Below are 20,994 nucleotides of genomic sequence, written 5' to 3' on the forward strand. Positions count from 1 at the left end.
CACTATTTCGGACTGGTTGAATCTACTTTTATCGTAATGAAAGTTGTGCTCGATACCTAGTGGATTACTGAATCTCTGTTCTTCATTTTGTTGCCTGTAAGACTGTGCAATGTGGGAATCCCTCAATCTCTGTTCGACGCGCTCTTGTTGTTCTACCTCGATGCATTTTTCTTGTAGGTAATCTACCAAATCCTCCAATGACTCTTCTTTCTTCGTTTTTGCAAAAAATTTCAAATTTCTATCTTTCAAGCCCGCTAGGAAATGTGTTCTTAAATGTCTTTGAGCGTATGACTCAATTGTATGATTTTTAATATAATCTTTTTCAAATTCATCAATATTTCTCTTAAATTGAAGAACGCGTTCTTTGTAGCTTTTAAAACTTTCACACTTGCCTTGCTCAAGGGTCTCTATTTTGTTAAACAGTTCTTCCAATTGTAAACTAATTCCGAATTCTTTTATGAGATTATCTTTCACTTTATCCCAAGTATTTGCAAGAATGTTTTTAAATTTTAACGCTGCTGGGCCTTTAAGTTTAGACAGTGCAATTTGAATGAGTATGGTTTCTGCATTTTTCCTTTCACTAGCATCAGTTATACGTTTTATGGGTTTCAAAAAACAATTAATTTGATATATGAAAGCATCTAATTCACACGCACTACCATGAAATTCTGGAATACACTGTATAGCAAAATTTATTGGAAATTCAAATCTAGCGTTGTTCGCTCCACTATTGTTGCCTATTTCATCCATTGTATTCGTGGTCATTTTTATGTTGATATTTTTACTGATTTTTTTTTTGTTCAAATTAACACGACCTAATTGTCGCAGGTCTGCTGCATAGTTACAATTTTTTTTCAACTTTTAATTGATTCCATTCCATTGTAATGCTAGTTTACAGCTGAACATCATGTTCAGTGTAAAATTATGCCCTAAGTTTGAAAGCATAAGGAAAGAAAAATACAGTAGAGCTGAAAATATTTTCGATATCCCGTACAAAGCTGGCGATTTTGAATCAACATTGCTACAACTGATAAAGATTTTTTTTTTTTGAAAGAAAAATACAAATCTTGATTTATTGAATATTTTGCTAAAATTTAAGACGATTGTTCCTTACACTTATCAATATTCAATCTGACGAACAAAAATCAGATATTCAAAACATATTACATTCAGCTTCCTATTATTGCAAAAAGGTATTGAAAATTTGTGAATTGTAACTTGAGATATTTAAATTTTAGTAAATTCAAAAAAAAAAACTTGGTTGCGATTGTCTTGTATAAATGAAAAAAACTGTACTTCTTAGTTTCCTTGTTCTAAACACGGTCTCAAAATAAGTACGTAATTATGCATCAATAATTTTAATCGTTAACAGAAGTCCGCGACTTTCCTTTAATTTTGTTAACTAGTGTTATTTGTTCGTATTTTTCATCCACTTGTTCTTCTTGAAATCATTATTCTTGTTATATTTTTCCATTATTTATTGAAAATCACTATGATTTCCTTTTTTTTATAATTTTTTGAATAACTTCTTTATTTTTTCCACAACAGTATTTCATTTAAAATGTTTTTGTTTATATCGTAAAATTTTTTCATCATTTCAAACCAACTCACAAAAATTTAAACCATCTCAAAACACTTAATCATTAAAAAGGTTAATACTCACGATACCATCAAATAATGCAGGCTGAATGATGTCCATTGGTCCAGACTCTCGGTTCCATACACAGGTTGTTGCGTTGCCATTTCCAATTCCGTGCTACGTTGTATTCCACTATCACTTGCGCTGCCACGAATTTCATCTTTTTCACCCAGTCTGTAACATTGTTTTCTTCTCAATTGTTCAAAACTGTTCAATGTTTATGGTTTGCACTGATTCAGACACTGATTTCTTCTTCCAGTCAGAAAATTGGCGTCCCGCTGTTCTAATTGTCGAACAGTTTTTCGCTGTCACCATATGAAGCGCCCTGTACCGTCCAGGGGCTGCATTAAACACTACACGGAATGTGATATTTTTCATTTCATTACAGTCCGACACAGTTTTAAAAAACTATATTGAAGTATCACAAACCATCACTTATCTTATATTACAACGGTTCACTTTTTCTTATATCATCTTAACATTATCTGTATTTCTTCACCGAACTACTAGAGACACTTCCAGCTTCTTCTTGACCCGACTACTACGTCCTACCTACAGCTTTTATTTGGACAGTATCTAGAGGTGTCCCACATGGGAGCTCAAGACTTATCCGATGTGCTGCCTGCGTTAACGTTGTCACCGAACTCTCGACAACTGACTGTTCTCTACGAACTGTCTTCACTGACTCTCCGACTGAAGCCAAAGCCTCCGTATTTATAGCCTAAATTTCCTAGCAATACCCGAACCAGCTTGGGCGTGTCTAAAATTCCTACGATCATTCTCGTCTTGCCGAAGATGTCATGATAATTCCTAACAATGCCCGAACCAACTTGGGCGTATCCAAAACCCTACCAAATGAAAATACTAATAAGTCCAAAACCTAGACCTCTACCTATCCTACTTGTCCTCATCGTGATTAAAATCCTTCTCTTCTTGAAAACATCACGACTCTTCTATCTTGGGCGTATCCCAAGCCCTACCAAGAATATTAATACCAACGAAAAACTTAAATCTCCTAACCACGCCTGACTTGGGCGTGTTCGCACAAAACCTACTGAGAATCTTTACACCAAGGCCTACATCTTCTAGCCCCGCCTCACTTGAGCGTATACAAGGCTTGGGTGTGTGAAAGAATTGAACCAACCATCGACGTCATTATCATTCTCCCCATCATCATCATCGTCACCATCATCACCCTCATCGTCTTTGGAATTTGGCACCAAATTCTCCAAAACAAAGCACCCGCTTTGTTATTGAAGTGTACCTTACTTGGGCACAGTGAACCCTAGCCGGCCCCCGGCCGCGGATGTTGGTTGAAATTATACCCCCACATTCTTTTCTTTCAGTTTACTCGAAGTCAAAACAAATCGAGTGCAAAACAAGTCCGGCGCCGTATGCCGCCAATACGGTGTCTCAATTTCAGAACATTCCAGCTAAGGTTCACCTGAGTTCAGAACCTTACCCGGTCAATTCGGCGCCTTGATTTCGAAACAAAAATAAACAATCTTTGTTCCAGCGCGATCAATATGATGTCGCGGTTCTATATCATTCTTTCGGGTTTATTACCCATCGTTGTCCCAAGCGTAATTGAAATTGCATCACACCGACCGGACCTAACGCGGTGCAACACGATCGCACCCGGCCACCACCGGACGATGATGGGTTATAAAAACTAGGTCAGTAACGAATGGTGCGATTTTCGTTGCTTCCAATATGCCGCGCGTGAGGTAGATAGACCCTACGATGAAAATTGAATCTAAAATCCCCCGGGCAGCTGTTGGGAATGTGGGGTGAAAATGCATTTTTGTTTCAGTTGAATTGACTTTGAATATCGGAAGGCGTGGGAATATTTAGGTCTTTGCACATATAGTCACATGCTGATGTACCTTAAAAAATATATTTTTACACAGATAGGGCAATTTTCCAATTGTTGCACGGCTAAAAATTCGGCAATTGTTGCACACCTCATAAGAATAACATGGAGTGTGCAACAATAGGCGAGTTTTTAGCCGTGCAACAATTGGAAAATTACCCTAATTATTTTTGATAGCTTAAAGCACTGAGATCAAGGAAGTGGTATCCCTATCCCACCAGTGCAATGTTTTCGTAGCCAACATAACTGCGGCTCAAGCTTATGGCTCAAGCTGACAACCTATCTTTTAACACAGCAGTATAATTTTAATGCTGGGTAAGAAAACAAGAAGACCATAACAGTCCCCTGACTGAGATTTTCACTCAAGTGGAGTACTGGCTCACTTTGTTATTTATAATTTTATAATTTTATATTCATGTTTTGATACAATAAATTACCCTAACTTGTTTCATACGGCTCTTCCCATTATACTGATACTCTTTGCGTTGCAATCTGTAATATTTTTTGGGATTTAATATGTTTTTCCGAGCACTATCAAAGTTTCCCCAAAATGAAAATGTGATTTTCGCTCATATGAAAAAAAATATTGATCACCCAAAACAATTAAAACAGTCCAATCCTTGCATTGCAGTTATAACTTAGACGCCAGTATTTGTTTTAAAATTATTAAATCAGGAAAAACACATGGAATAATATTACGGAAATTTGCTGAAAAACTATCAAAGCTACCCCGTTTTACGGTATTGTTTCAGAAACTTCTATATACATTTGTTTTTCAGAAATTTCCCAAAAGGTGCATTTATATTATAGGATATCTTTTAAAGATTCTTTCAAAATATTTTGTCGTGAGTTCTTTTCAAAAATCTTTCAAAAATATTCCAGAGATTCCTTCAGGGATATTTTTAAAAACATCAAGAATGCATGCGGAATTTATTTAGGGGTTCTATTTCTCCAGGAATTCTTTTAGAAAACTTTTGAAATGTTTCCGTCAATTATTCCTTTGGGTTTTCATCAGAAATTCCTCTAACGATTGCTTGATAAATTTTTCCAATGATTCATTTAGAAAACCTTCCATAGATTTTCTCAGTGAATCCATCAAAGAATCATGTAGAATATTATCATATTTATTTCACGAATCTCTTATTTTTTGTCCTGCAGCATTTTCGAAGTTTTTTTCGGCTTTCTCCAGTTCTCTCAAGTTTCCATCCTAGTTCCCATGCAAAGAGTTTTTCGTTTATTCGCTCCCATTAATAGTTCCTTCCGTGGTTTTTTTTCGATATTTTTTAGAGATTTTCGATAATTACTTCTGGAATTTCTGCCAAAGAGTTTTCCGATATTTCTCCTGAATTTTTTCGCTGGTTATCATCCGGAGTTTCTCCCGAGATTTCTCTCAGAGATTTTCAAAGTTCTTGCATGAATTTTCTAAATATTTCCTACCAGAGCTTTTTTCCGAGATTTCACTGTTCCAAAACCAGAATGCATTGCCTTTTTATTTGTTTACTACTTTGTGTGAAAAATGTGGTATTTTCCTAGTATTCCGAGTGAAATAAAATATGAATGTAATAAAAAGTTCACTAGGGTTGTTCACGCTTGTGACGAACATGGCAACTATTACACTCTAAAAACGTATGCCCTTTAGAATTGCACATGCTGTCAACATTAATGAACTAGGGATGTCAATGATCTCTTCAGTTATCGATAAATAATATCAAAATGTTAAGGGTTAAAATAAACAAATCATATTCTTTGCGTAATAGTTTTTGCACACAATATACCTTTAGTCAAAATGCCTGGAGCGTTTAGTACGGTATGTCCACGCATCCTTCATCTCCTGTAGATTCGAGAATTACTTCGACGAAAGAACAATCATTCAAAAATCGAGATACTGCAAAGAATCATCTTTGCGGCAAATACAACGCAGTAGGCCTGGCCGTTTTGACGCTTGTGTCGTGTCTTAGATATGCTGTAAGCCTCAATATTTTTTTTTTTTTTTTTTGGGTTTAAAATTTGGTTTTATTCATTTGTCTATTCAGGGTGTTTTACAAATAGTATTTACAATTTATTATTCTAGGTTTAAATGAAAATTAAGAGCATCTACATCGATTCTTCCGTTACACTCGTTAACAAAGGTGACGTATTTCACAAAAATTTTCAAAATATTTGTTCGTCTAAATCTGTTCATGCCCGTCAAAGCAGGCCTCAGCAGATCTTCAATCGTCAGTCTTCTCCATCCATTCATTACGGCCGCCAGCCTCTGCTGCAGGACCGTCCAAGCCGGGCCAACACGAGCACAGCCGCAGAATTTATGTTGAAGTGTTTCTGTTGTTCGTCCGTCACAATTGATGCAATTCTCGTCAGCTACTCTCTGCATTACAGAAAGCAGTTTCCGGTGCTCCCACTTCTCATTCACCAGTAGGTAGAGCTTCGATCGGTCCGTCGATGAGAGTTGTTTGTCTTGGATGTTGCGCCAAACACGCGGCCAGTCAATTCTGGGATTGTTTCGTTCCACTTTTGGCTGCTCCGTTAGCTGAACGAAGTGCCTATGGATGAGATCGGCGGAGGGGTTTTGTTGGATTAGGTATGGAATGTGGGAATAGTTTGAAAGGATGATTCTAATGTCGGGATGATCGATTGGAATTGCTGGGTGGGGATGATCGTGGAGTATAAGGGATTTATAATAAGGAAGGGAATCGATCTCTTTTAAATGGCGATTGATAGCAAGAGATTTCGCCTTGAGAGCAACCAGATGAAGATTTAGCCCTCCATGTTCCTTACTACGAGCAAGTTGCATGATCGGAACGCGGGCAACAATTCCTCTCCATAGAAAATTACCCATCGTGGAAGTGATTTTTGCTGTGTGTACGCCTAGAGGCGGCAATACTGACGAGACGTACCACAGCTTGGACGTGCCGAACGTGTTCAGCATTATCACTTTCTGATGGAGCGTCAGCGTACGCAGACCGTGCAGCCACATTTGTTGCGCGAACTTACCCACCAGCGCATTCCAGTTCATCGTTGTCATCAGGCGAATCGAATTTGCGAAGGTAATCCCCAATATTTTAACTACATTGGCTGTTTGTAGCCACTGGGTATTGATTTCGTTACCCTCGCAAAATCCAACGTTTATTGCGACCGTTTTGCGCAGATTTAGACGGGCACCGGCAGCTGGTCCAAAGCGGGAGAATATATCATTGATCATTTCGATCTGCTCAGCTGACGTCACGATGACGCTGATGTCGTCGGCATACGCTACCAGCAGGTCGTCGCCGCATGCTTGCTCGAGCCGGCACACCAGAGGATGGAGGTATAACACGAAGAGGTGCATGGAGAGTGGGTCACCTTGCCGGACCGAACGTTGTATTTCGAACGAACGTGAGAGACGTCCGTTGATTAGCAGCCTGGAGGTGGATCGGCTGGCAATAGTCGAGAGAAGAGCGATGAGTTCCCGATTGAAGCCGAGCGAACGCATGGTGTCGAATAGGAAAGAGTGGCGGACCCGATCGAACGCATTTTCCAGGTCGAAGCTGATGAGTTTACCGGCGCGTCGGTGATGACGAAGACTCGCAATCCGATCTTTCAGAGCGAGAGTAGCTTGAAAGATGTTACGCTCCGAGTTTGAGCATTTTTGTCCGTCGCTGAGGATGCGGTGGGCTCTCATTACGCACTCTAGCCTGGATTTTAGGATGCGGGAGAACAGCTTGTAATCGCTGTTAAGCAGCGATATGGGACGGTATGATCGGGCCGTGTTATCTCCTCCCTTCTTTTTGACCAGAACGATGATGCCTTCCACAAATGCAGGAGGGAGATTACCTGCTAGGGCTTCGTTTAGCAGGAGATTTAGCTCCCTGTGAATAACATCAAACACACGAAGATAAAATTCTCGTGGTATGCCGTCGTTGCCGGGGGAGCGCTTCGGGGCACTCGCTTTTATCGCAGAGAGGATTTCTGCGGTGGAGATTTCGTCTGTGCAGGCTTCATTGATGGGATCATCTGGGGGGATCACACGATCGCACTCAAAGCCCTCGGTGTTATTATTTACTGCTTCTTCCGTGTAGAGACTTGTGAAAAAGTTTAGCAGATTTGCTTCGATCGCTGGCGGTTCAGCTACGACCTCATTCTCCTCAGTCCGCAGCTGTGTTATGACCGTTTTCTTTCTTCGTCTCTCCCCCAACTGAAAGATGGACAGTGGTTCGCCCGCCAAATATGTCGAGTTGACACGCATGAACATGTGCGAAAAATTTCGTTGCAATGCCAGCATCTCTCCTTTCAGCCGATTTATGGTGGTCAGCATTTCGGGGTGCTGATAGTAGCCGTCGTACGCTTGCCGTAGTTGCGCATACAGACGCTGGTGGGCGTCATGAAATTCGTCGAAGACGATTCGCGATTTGCGCTTGAAAAACGTTCTGATTTTGGGCTTGGCGTACGACAGCCACCACTCCATCCACGAGCCGTAGGCTCTCCGCTGCCGGGTCCAATATTGCCACTGTTGTTGGAAATCTTCGACGTTTTCGTCGGTGAGCAGATGCGGTCTGAGGGACCAGAAACCGCGCCCGGGCTCATGTCCTAGCTGGGGAAGGCAGAGTCGGAGTGTTAGCGCTTTATGGTCTGTAAACGAGCAGACATGGGTATGCGCGGTGCGCAAATGATCTCGCAAACTACTGCTGACATAGATGCGGTCAAGACGTGATTGCGCATTCCGACAGACGTACGTGAAGCCTGAATCACGCGGGCACAGCTTTTCCCATGCATCGTGGAGCTGGAGCTGTTGCACAGCTGTTTTGAGAGCCGGGCTGGTATTCGGGCTAGAAGAATCGCATGCGCGCAGTACGCAATTGAAATCGCCAGCGAGGATTACGTGTTGAGAGGGGTGGCGAAGGTAGTAGGCAAGCGTGCCGTTGAAAAATTCCTCCCGAGCTGCTCGCTGAGCTGTGCCGGATGGAGCGTAGATATTGCAGATTGTAGTATTGTGTACTCTCAGAGCAATCAGGCGGCCGTCCAGACTCTTCTCGACGTGAGAGACCTGAATGTGTTGCTTTAGAGCCACAGCCGTTCCTCTCCTCGTGTGATCTACATTGGAGAAAACGACAAAGCCAGGCAAGGAGAGCTGTTCGTTCTCTACCTCTTGCAGACACACAATGTCAAGGTTTAGGCTGTTGATGAAGCTGCGTAGCGCCGCAAGTTTCGTGGGATTGGTAATTGTACCAATGTTGATGGAAGCGATATTGTACGACGTGAGAGCCATTTATAGTTGCCGATCTTCACCCTGCTCGTCGTCCTTGCCTTCTCGACGGGGCTTTTTTCCGGGTGGGCGATGCCGGCTTCGGCTGCTGCTCGTTGATGCAGATGATTCGTCCGACTCGTTGCCATTGCCGCTCTTGCTGTGCGATCGCAGCACATATGCAGGCTTTCTGAAGAGATCAACAATATCGGTGACCTCAGAAGCTTGTGGTGGAGGCCGGATAGACGAAGATGTGGCACGAGTGCTCTGTGGCTGCTCGCGGGGGGAGATTGTCAAGTCAACCTTGTCGGGTTGACTGTTGGCTTGTGAAACCGAGGCAGACTGTTCGTTCTGACTGGGAGGCTTCGGCAGTTCGGGAAAAGCAGCCGATGATGTTAGTGCTGGCGCTGTAGAACTCTGACCTGCCGGTTTCGTGTTCGGTGGTTTCGCTCCAGCCGACTTTTTGGTGGTTGACGGTTGCTACTTTGCTTCGCTACGTTGGCGTAGCTCTTCTGCACCAGCAGCTTTTTGTTCTGGACACATGATATGCCAGAGTGTGCCCTCTCCTTGCAGTGTTTGCATGATAGGAGCTGCCCCTTGTAAACGACGAATGCCTGCTGCCCGTCGATGGTGACCCAAGAGTCGATGTTTCGCTTGATCAGCATTCGGGCTGACCACACTCCGAGTGGAATACCACCGAAGTCGAAGCTCTCACCCCACGTTAACTCGCGAATCGCGATCACTTCACCGAATGCGCTCAAAAACTCCACGATCTTCTCTTCCGTCACATCTTCGGGGAGGTCGTGGACCTTCACTTCAACACTTCCATCCTCGATGGTTAAACGAAGCGTGTACTTCTTTCCCTCCAATTCAACTTCGTGTCGTCTATCATGTTCGTCCACTATTTTTTGTGCGAGCGTCAGGTCGCTAACCTTAACGAACGCACATTGTTCACCTCTACTGCACTGTAGTCTTTTCACTTCTTCCTTCTTCAAACCGAGAACCGTGCGGCAGAAGCCATGCACTTTCTCGAAAGACGGTTTCACCGGAAAGGTCGAATAATCGATCCTGAAGGTGTTTTCTCGCCTCATCGCGTAGCACTACACACGCGACGCGGCACTGCGGCGATAAACACAAAACGGCAGAAAAAATGCTTGGCTTAAGAGGAGCGCAATCGTTAAAACACGTCCGTGTCTCTCAGAAGCTGAGCGATAACTATATTGACAAGAAAAGTAGTCGAACATGATCTAACCCGATAACTTTCCAGGATGCTTTCTCGTACTGGCTGCGTTTGTATTAGATCAGATTAGAGATTAGACAATATACTTTTAGTCAAAATGAACCAACAAGTATCCCCATTAGCCATAGCAATATGATCAAAATATTTCACTACTCGGGTACTTCCAAAACAATTATGCTTCTGAAAAAAAAAATGATAATTGCGAAACGTCATATTGCGTATGTTCCATCACTGATATACGACAGTTACAAAATATAAACATAATATTTGCTTTGTCCAATATCATAATTTTGTTTGTGCAAATTGAATCTTGTGCATCCCTAAATATGATTGACGATCATAACAAAAGGAAATGTCATGGAGACACGGTTAAACATATCTAGCAAATATGTGGTTTAATTTAAGGTTGATTGCCACGTTTGACGCTAGATGGTGTTGTAAGCTGTTCGCCAATTCAATGTATGGGGAACGCGGAAGTGAATCATATTGTTTATATAATATACTAGCTGTCCCGGCAAACGTCGTACTGCCTGCCTACTGTGTTTTTTGTCATGCTTCTCCATAGGGACGTCCCCCGCGAAGTCATCTGTATGGGAGCCCCCCGTTCCAGAGACCGGAGAGGTCTCACACCAGGCTAAGAACCTTCCCCGGTCCCAAACCCCCCCTGCATACAAAATTTATATGTCCCCCAAACTGCTACGAACATTTCAAGGCTAAAAAACTAGATGTTCTCGTTTGAAATTTAATTTTGTTGACTACTTTGTGTAAAAAGTATGGAATTTTCGTAGTTTTCCGGGTAAAACAAAATAAGAGTGTGAATAGAACATTTTCATTGTTCATCAAAAATGTCGAGTACAATCCTACGAACAATTTAAGACCAAAAAAACTATATGTTATCGCTTTGAATTTTGATTTATTGCTTATTTTATGTGAAAAATAGGGTATTTTAGCAGTTTTTTGAGTAAGGTAAAATATCAGTGTACTGAAAAATCACTAATTTTGCATAAACATGTTCACTCCAGCGTACAGATTTAGGGTCGAAAAAACCATATGTCATCGCTTTAAATTTTGTTTTACTGATCAATGTGCGCAAAAAATGCGCTCTCAAAAAAACTAGGAAGTGCCTTTTGCTTAATAACTTTGGGTAGACGCATTTATTTTATATTTTTTAAATGGACGATGATCTTGAAACCTGTCCGGTTCTATCGCAAAAAAAAGTTTTGAAATCGGTTGAAAAACGGCCGAGAAATGCCTTGTCAAATTTGGACTTCCGACTTTTTTTGGACCCTTGGTAGTTTAGGAGTTGATGCATATCTATTTCCTTTTTTAGTTTTGGTCATGGAGCTTATTGTATCAATGGAAACAACATTAAATGCTTTCGTGGGTGTAGTGGTTTCAATGAATTTTTCTTTCGTGTGTACCGTGTGTTTGTTTCTTTTACAATCAATGCAGTTCTTAACGAACTGGTTGATAGATTTTCGCATATTTTTCCAGTAGTATGTTTTACGTATTTTATTCAATAATCTTGTAGTACCAACATGTCCTCCAAGTGAGGATGTATGGTTCTCGAGGATTATTTGATTGATGTCATTTTGGTTTGAAACAATTATCGCTGGTGTATAGATAATTACGTCGACTTCGTTGTGAGATTGGTTGTATAATGATTTAAACTCTTCAGTATTTATCTTCGAAAAAATAATACTGTGCCTTGCAATTGCTAGCTTTTTAATATTCAAGTACTTGGCCATTTCGGTAATTGTGTCAATAATTTCTTTAAAGTATTTAGTAGATGTGCACATCATTGCAGAAAATTGCGCTTGAGCAAGATTCTTTTTCAATTTTTTTATCATATATTTTTATTGACACCGTTATCTGTATCTCATCAATTTCGGTTATTAATTTGGGAAGATCAAACGCATCAATGTTATTCATTGAATCGTATGCTCTAAGTTGATCAGTTTTTGGGCTACCGATTTGAGTGACATTGTTTGGTTTACTTCTTGTCATAGACCTCTGTATCGGTAAAACAGAGATCGTTTTTAGTTTATCTGAATCAACAATTACACGTGAAAATGCATCGGCGCCGACATTTAGCTTTCCTTCTACGTGTTCAATGTTGAAATCAAATTCTTCCAAATCAACTCTTATTCTAGTCAATCTTGACGAAGGGTTTTTCATTGTGAATAGATATACGAGAGGTCGATGGTCAGTTTTGACTGTAAACCTCCTTCCGTATAGATAAGGTCGAAAATGGGTGATTGCCCAGTGGATTGCAATTAGTTCTTGTTCTATGGTGGACTTATTTCGTTCACCTTTAGTAAAGGACTTACTTGCCTATGCCACTGGTAAATAAGTGTCTCCATATGGTTGTGTTAACATAGCACCACATGCCATTTTAGATGCATCGGTACTTAAGATAAAAGGCTTTTTGAAATCAAGAAATTTCAAAATTTGAGGGGATAATAGTTTGTTTTATTAAATTTCAAACGAATTTTTACAATCTTCGGACCATTCAAACTTAACATTTTTTCGCAATAAATTGTTTAAGGGATGGGCTAAATCTGCAAAATATTGTTTAAAACGTCTGTAATAATTACAAAATGCAACGAATCGTCGAACATCGTCTGCATTTTAAGGTGTGGGAAAATTACTAATTGCTGAAAATTTTGATTTATCGGGCTTGATTCCTTCATTTGAAATATGGTGACCAAGATAAGTCACGTCAGAACAAAAGAAATGACATTTGGCAGGGTTAAGCTTCAAATTACGTTGACGAAGCTTTTCAAAAACAAGTTCTAAATTTTGTAAATGATGATTAATTGAACAGCCGATGACAATAATGTCATCGATGTATAAAAATGCACAATCCGCGGGAAGACCACTCAAAGCTATGGTCATCATTCGCTGGAAACTGTTAGGTGATATATTGAGACCAAAAGGAAGTCTCTTAAATTCGTAAGGGGCCGTTCATAAACCACGTAGACTTTTTGGGGGGGGGGGGGTCTGGCAAAAGTCTACGCTCCATACAAATTTCAAAGTTTTTGTATGGATAAAAGTCTACGAGGGGGGAGGGGGGGGGGTCTGAGATTGCCAAATTTTGGTCTACGTGGTTTATGAACAGCCCCTAATGACCTGTTTCGGTGGAGAAGGCTGTAAATTGTTTCGAAGCATCATCAATTTCAATTTGATGGAATCCGGACATCAGATCTAGAGTAGAGAAATATTTTGCTCTACCTAACTGATCTAAAATATCATCAATTCTAGGGAGCGGGAATTTATCTCCTAGAATTTTCTTATTCAGTTGCCTAAAATCTATAACGAGACGCCAGTTTTTATCGTCTGTTGTAGATTTCTTAGGGACAACAAGTATCGGTGAGTTGTAAGCAGATACTGAGGGCTGTATAATATCTCCTTGCAACATTTGATCAACTTGAACTTTTATATTCCTCGCGATGAATTTCAGGAAGTCTGTAATTTTTTATGTAAACCGGTGAATTGTCGGTGAGGTTTATTGTCTGTTTATAAAAATTGTTACATATAAGATTATCAGTTTCCAAAGCAAAGATGTCCTGATATTTCTTACACAAATTCATTACATTTAATTTTACATCTTGTGGGGTGTTTTCCAAATTAAGCTCAGATAATAAATGTTGATGCCTAGAACCATCGCTTGGTAATTTATTGAAAGAAAAAATTTCATAGTTTTCAATATCGGATAAGTAACGAGAAAAATTTCGTTTAACTTTGACTGTTTCATTTATAGTGTTCAAAAATTTCAAAAATGGGTTGTTGGAATCGATTATAGAATTAGAGATAAACACTCCAGGGACTATTTCATTGCATTTTACTAGGAAGGTTTTATGAGTATCTCCTATATTTATGCGTCTAAACACTTCGCATCGAGGTGGAAGAAAAATATTACCATCCATGTCATCATGAATGGGGATTTCAAAAAATTCTGATTTGCATCTACCTGTTAGCATCCAGGTGTCATAATTAATTGAACAGAAATAATTGCGTAAAAAAACTCTACCGAGTATTCCGTCGGTGAGAATCGGTAATTGACCATCAACTATATGAAATTTATGTTGCAGTTTTCCTTGACATGGTAGTAAAATATTTATTGTAGCAGTACCTAATGTAGACACTGAATGGTCGATGATTCCAGAAATATAGCATTGGTCATTAGTATTAACAAAAGTTATACTCCCCACAACTTTTGTGTGCTAGCCTTGAAAATAGATATTTCTGCTCCAGAATCCACCAGTAAGGTGCATTCTGTTTTAAGAAAATCTAATCTCAGGACTACAAAATTACTACATGATGGATTAATGGAGAAAAAACGTTTCACTGGTGATGTAGTATTTGTGCTAACTGCTGGGGAGGGATTTGTTGATGCGTTTGCTGGTTGTTTGCTGTTCCCCCAATTTGTGGTTGAAGTTGGGGGACCTGGGAGTTTCCCTAGTTGTTGTAAAAAATGTGACGGCCAGGTGGTCCTTGGTAGCGTGGTTAATGCTGATAGCTGTATCCACCACGCCAATTGCCATTAGAACTGGTTCTGAAGTTGTTGGAAAAATTACTATTGCCGTTGTAGCGGACATTATGAAAAGAATTTCTACCCCGAGGTCGGTTCCCTCGGCCACTGAAACCGCGGCCACGACCTCTATAACCAATGTGGTGTCCTCTTACATGAAAAATTTGTGGTCGAGACGTTGACGGCTCCTGACTATAGTTTTCTTGCAGTTTTTGAACTGCATCGCTAATTTTTCCGAAGGTTCCTGCTTTCATAATTAATTTTGATTCAGGATTTTTTATTCCGGTGGCTAGCGCTTCAACACCGCGCTTAGTAGCCATTGTTTCGGCAGTATCTGCCGGAATGCTTTCATTAATGTATGCCGATCGTAAATCATCAGCTAGTTTTTCCACTGTCTCGCAAAAATTTTCGGTGGAAGAAGTTTGCCTAGCAGCTTTAAGCTTGGCTAAAACTCCGTCCGCTGAAATTTTTGCTCCACAGCGAAGTTTAATTGCAGCGATGATCTGTTGTAAGTCATTCAACTCGCCAATTGCTTGGCGCGCTGGTCCTATTAACCTTGTTTTTACGAAACGTACTACTGTGGCTTTCGCGGCAGCCTTCTGATCAGCTGTTGCCGCTTGAAATTCTGCATCGACGTTGTCGGAATACAACGCGACAGCATCGACGAAAGCATTTAATTGTGCGGGGGAACCGTCGTAGGTTAATACGAGGTTCCCAATTTGATGTCAACGGTAGGCATTGACACAATTTTTCTGCAAGCTTTCTTTAATTTGATACAATAAACTATCACCAACACTGAAGTTACAATAGATATATAGTTTTTTAGTTTCTTGTTTTAGTTTAATCAATTCTTTTATTTCATTGTACTCTAACCTAGACCCTTTTATATAAAAGTTAAGCAAATTATCAGGAATCTATTTTTCGCTACTTACTAGTATCAACTCTAAATCTTTATAAAGCGTTGTAGCATTGGAAAAATTTTGTAAAAGTGTAGCCCTTTTATAATTTCTAAATGGAGCTTTCTTTAAATTATTTAGTATTTTCGATAACTCTTTAATTATTTCCTGAATTTTATAATCTAGTGAATCAAGATCCATTTAAGGTTTTTTTTTATAACTTCTTGTTACCTTATCTTTAAGATGTCCAGATGATCGTTTGGGGACCACTTGCTCCGGTCTTCCAGTGCTGCTCGTACCGTTGCACACGTCATCGACTCCGTATTGCCTGCTTCACACCTGCATCTCGGGTTTCAGCCTGGTACAGTGCACCACGTAGCACTGTGTCGTTGACCGTTGTCTCGTTATTTCACTCGGGTCACTGGGGTCGCTGGATCTTGTATCAAATCTGTTATTTTTTTTTTGTTTTAAACCGATCACTTTTTCTCCAACAGGAACTTAAATTTCTTCGTGCTCACTTGAGTGTCTATTGCGTGCTCACTTCGTTTAGGTTGGCGAGTGATTTCGCCGCGATTCTTGTGGCACGCCTCTTCTCACGTTTAACTAGCATTTTGTAGAGGGCTAGCACTAATTGAAGAATCAGGAGTCCAATAATAATGTTCAGCTTTAGCTCATGGCTAAGAAAGAAGTGTGTATGCACTTCTTGTGTATTATTGATCGTTAGATCATGATCTCCTTCTTGGGAAACTTTTGGAGAGGATTTTTGATTCCCCATGTTTCAATACACTTTCACTTCATAATAGAACTCGGGCGATATTTACGGTTCTTCCTTCGTCTTGAAATCACTCAAACACTTTTTCAAACTTTAACTGAAGTTTCCAACGTTCGCGGACTGAGCCTGCACGGTCAGCCATGTACTAACTATGTTATCGAGGAGGTCATCCGAAGTGTTCAACTCCGTGGTTGCGATACGAATGTATTTTATTCAAGTCTAAGAAATCTATTGAGCCTTAATTCTAAGCTACATAATTGGTTTCACAGAGACAAATCGATAGAATGAGAGAATCGGTAAATAGGAGGCGCATGGTAACATCGGTATGCGTTAAAATTATATTGCAGTTGACAACCCGTCGATAAGTGAAATTTGAGAATCATTTAGCCTGGGAATATTGAGCTTGGGAAAAGAGCATCGTTGGCGGTTGCAGCATGGGCTATTGCACTTGGGTGCTTTTGCCCACGTGGCAAGACCTTGACGATGGGAATTATTGTTGCTGTGCCACATCTGTTGGCAATATGCAACTCAACTAATTTATGCACTACACGGTACCCAGCTCCTCCGAGGCCTTGATTTTGTTAATTTATTTCAAATTTAGATTTTTTATAAAAAGTTCCCAATTCCCATGTGCTGTTTACTTACCTGATGCAGGAAAACAGTTCTCCAGAAGATTTTCACTGTTTTTCCGTCATTTATCCTCATATTTGTCGTCGAAACATCCATAATTTCCAGCGTTCTCCTGACCGCTGCCATATTCTCAAGCCGGAAAGTGACAAAGTGCCAATTACCCAGATCTGTACCCAGATTCAAGAAATCTGGGTTTTCGGGTTACCCCTGAAACGAGACCGGTCAATACCGTAGCTCGATATGGGGCCAAAACGGACCAGCTGCTGATTGGTTGATTTTATGCCAATAAAAAAAGCACAGAATTGAAACCACCACCCGACCGCATCCGAGCGCGTGTGGACAGTGTTGTCAAAAGCAATTAAAAATACTCATCATCCGCAGGTGTGGCGTCAGCTGTTTAGACGCCGTGGGTTTTGTTCGTTTGCGTTCGTTTGTTTGTTTGTTTGTTTATTTGTTTCAATCGAGTCGGTTTCAATATCATTTTATTTTCCATTCAGAGAGTAAAACATCATTATTCATGCTTATTATTGAGTAAAAAAGGCTATCCAAAACAAGGGTTATTGTATACAAATTTTGAATGGTGAAGATATCAGAAATATAACAGAAAAAGATAAGTTTTACACGGAACGGTCAACTTTGACGTCTTTGACATAATGTCACTTTATTTTCAGTTAAGTAATCGAGCTGAAACTTGCTGGCGAACTATGAATGTCAGCATCAGTTAAAAATTAAACACCTGGTTAGATTTTTCGAATCTATGCAGTTATGACTCAGGTTATGGCTGCGGCACTATTTTTCAACACGTTCTTGATTATTTTGAAAAAAAATGTGTATCTTTTTTCAATACTAGCTGTTCCGGTAAACTTTGTATTGTCCAGATGCAGTGGTTTGACAACTTTTGAGTTCATTGCAGCATCGCGCTAAATTGGTTTAATTGCAATCGTAATGAATGATGAAAAAAATCAGAGGAAGAGTTGAATTTATGCTTACATGAGTTTTTTTATTTCATTTTATGAATATGCCGTTAAATTTCAGATTATCAATTTAAGATATTTTCACAAGAAAAATAACAAGAACTTGCCTCTTCAATTTGAAGAGGACAGAATCGATCATATTAGGCAGCACTTTTTTTGTACCAGTAAAACCACAAAAACGATCCTTAAACAAATACGAAACGATCCATAACATATATTTGCATGTTCCACAGAATTGAACTGAAAATCCCTAAAAAAGCAGTAATGATCCATACAAAAGTGCAATACGATCCATACATTATGCGAAAAGAGCAATAAAATTGCTTACAAGACCCCATGAATGATATTTTTTATGGATCGTTGCGCATTTGTTTATGGATCATTTGGTTTGTTTTATATGCAAAAGGATGTTTTCCCATCATATTACCTTCGTAAGAGGCAGCATTTATTTATTACGTAACGCTAAAACGACCATGTTTGACCCCAGCCCGTAGAGCGTTACATAATTTAAGTACGGCGCCTTATTTAAACTCAATCTAGAATTCTTTATTAAAAAAAAATAAATGTGTACGTTCATAGCGCGATAGTACATTGAAACATAGCTCTATATTTCAGTTAACGGAATCTGTTTTCAATCGCATTACCGTATTCTCCAAAGCACCTCTCTCTCTCTCTCTTCTCTCTTCTTGGCGTAACGTCCTCATTGGGACAAAGCCTGCTTCTCAGCTTAGTGTTCTATGAGCACTTCCACAGTTATTAACTGAGAGCTTCCTCTGCCAATGACCATTTTGCATGCGTATATCGTGTGGCAGGCACGAAGATACTCTATGCCCAAGGAAGTCAAGGAAATTTCCTTTACGAAAAGATCCTGGACCGACCGGGAATCGAACCCGTCACCCTCAGCATGGTCATGCTGAATACCCGTGCGTTTACCGCCTCGGCTATATGGGCCCCAAAGCACCTCTGTCACCCCAAAAAAGTGACGACATTCATGGGATCTCCGTATTTATATACTATCTGTCCTATCTCTCACTGTACCGAAAAATTATAAAATGATATTTAACGTAAAAAATGTTCGAATGAGTGTAATCAGTTTCGTACCTTTTAATTCCGCCCTATGTTGCTTATCCTTTGACAGATACGCGTATTTCGACTACCACTTGTAATCTTACTCAAGATAGTGGTAGTCAAAATACGCGTATCTGTCAAAGGATAAGCAACATAGGGCGGAATTAAAAAGGACGAAACTGATTACACTCATTCAAAAAGGGGATTTCTGCTTAGAGGGTTCGAAAAGTCAGTACAAGGTAAAAAATGTGAAATAAAAAGCGAAACAAAACTTTTGGCAACACTGGCCCGAGCGACGAACGAAGCGAAATGAATATAAACAGAAAACATATTGGAAGAGGAGAAGAATAATAAGAAGCCAGTTGTCCGGTCTCGTCTCAGGGTTACCCGGATTTTGACAACTGCTAACAACATGAAAATCCGGGTAGAATCGACCCAGGCGAAGGGTAGTTTCAGGTTAGCGTGTATGTGCATAAGGTATGCGCACAGCAAAATCTGGCCAAAGAAAATCAAGCAGTAATAATTCATTCCAACTTGTTCCCAAACCAAAAGCAATTCATCGTAAAAAAGCATTAATTTACTTTAAATCAACATCAAGACATTGCTGATTTGACTTGTTATATCCGTCATCTCGAGTTTTGAGCTTGAGTCCTTCCGTAAAGTTTTGCACAGTACCTTCGACCGCATGCCAAGACATTTTTACCACCTTTGTGTCAAAATCAATCTTATTTTTCGATGAAAGCTGTCGTTCTTGACATTTTTTGAAGGTTCCAATTCACGGTTACTCAATATTTTTCAATTGGGTTGAGTTTTGTAGTGTATGAGATTTTACGTTTTTTGGAAAAATGCAGTACAATTTCTACATAGTTTTCTGCATACAAACGCAAGCATTCTCCGCTAAAAACAGGGGACAAAAATCAATTCAAAGCAATACACAATATCTAAGCTTTTGAATAAGGGGTGCCAGCCATTTTTCCCGACATTTCCCGTAGTGAAAAAGATGATTTGCTGTACATGTATTTCTAAAAGTTCGGCTTTTCAAACCACAAATTCATATTGTTGACCAAACTATGTATTTCTTGCCAAACTTCGATTTTTTCTTGCTCTTAAGTTGATCTGCAACCTTTCCAGGTTGTAATGATGTATAGAACCGAATACTTGAAAGCTAACTTAGGTCTGCGGGGACGGTCGCTTTAATGTATATTGTCAGATTTTCAGCACGTTTGTGCAAAAACTTTTCGAGGACTTCTTGTTCCCTTGACTCTATTTTAAACACAATGTCAAAATATATCCCGAAGTAAATATTTTTCGATTCCTTACACAATAAGCTTTCATTTGCGCCAGAGATTGCCACAATTCGTTGAAAATAGAGAAATTTCTATCCAAAATGCGGTGGCTAGATTTTGCTGTGTGCATACCTTACGCTGTTGAAATTGTTGAAGTAGTCATACCAGTGTTCATTTGCACATTAAGTCCATTTTGACGAGTCGATTTTATAAATGAAATTTTGACAGGAGGTGGCGCGGTGTCCTAAGACCTGTAGTTCGGAAAATGTAAGGGGATCGACTGTGATTGGTATTATGCAAGCGGGAATTTTCGGCTTCCAGTCTCTATGTAATCATAAACGGATATTGGTTCAACACCTGACGTTTCGGTCACATATATTGTGCCTTTTTCAAAGGATAGATACAATCCCTCCGTTTACTCGTGAGGTTATGTATGTTTTAAACATAGTCGCACGTCTTCACTTCAGTGGTTGAGTTCGTTGGTTGGCGCACTTTTTCAAATCGATCAGTATCGATCTGTTTTACCTCCTACGATCTACCTCTTGCCGGCGGCGTCACTTTCGCGCCAGAATCGAAATCTGGCGCGAAAGTGACGCCGCCGGCAAGAGGTAGATCGTAGGAGGTAAAACAGATCGATACTGATCGATTTGAAAAAGTGCGCCAACCAACGAACTCAACCACTGAAGTGAAGACGTGCGACTATGTTTAAAACATACATAACCTGACGAGTAAACGGAGGGATTGTATCTATCCTTTGAAAAAGGTACAATATATGTGACCGAAACGTCAGGTGTTGAACCAATATCCGTTTATGATTACATAGAGACTGGAAGCCGAAAATCCCCGCTTGCATAGTTCGGAAAA

General features: G+C 39.9%; 1 protein-coding gene and 1 long non-coding RNA gene across 8 annotated transcripts in view; one reads left to right on the forward strand and one right to left on the reverse strand.

Annotated features, from left to right (window-relative positions):
• The window catches only part of LOC134285314 (glutathione hydrolase 1 proenzyme-like), a 768,131-nt gene that overhangs the window by 529,088 nt on the left and 218,049 nt on the right, over positions 1 to 20,994 (forward strand). The window lies entirely within an intron of this gene.
• Positions 15,893 to 18,869, reverse strand: LOC134285306 (uncharacterized). Its single transcript, XR_009996285.1, has 2 exons — positions 18,738 to 18,869; positions 15,893 to 18,437 (listed from the first exon to the last, which is right to left on the reverse strand). It is a non-coding gene; the product is annotated as an uncharacterized LOC134285306 (long non-coding RNA).

Source organism: Aedes albopictus, chromosome 1, assembly GCF_035046485.1.
Source record: "Aedes albopictus strain Foshan chromosome 1, AalbF5, whole genome shotgun sequence".
NCBI lineage: Eukaryota > Metazoa > Arthropoda > Insecta > Diptera > Culicidae > Aedes > Aedes albopictus.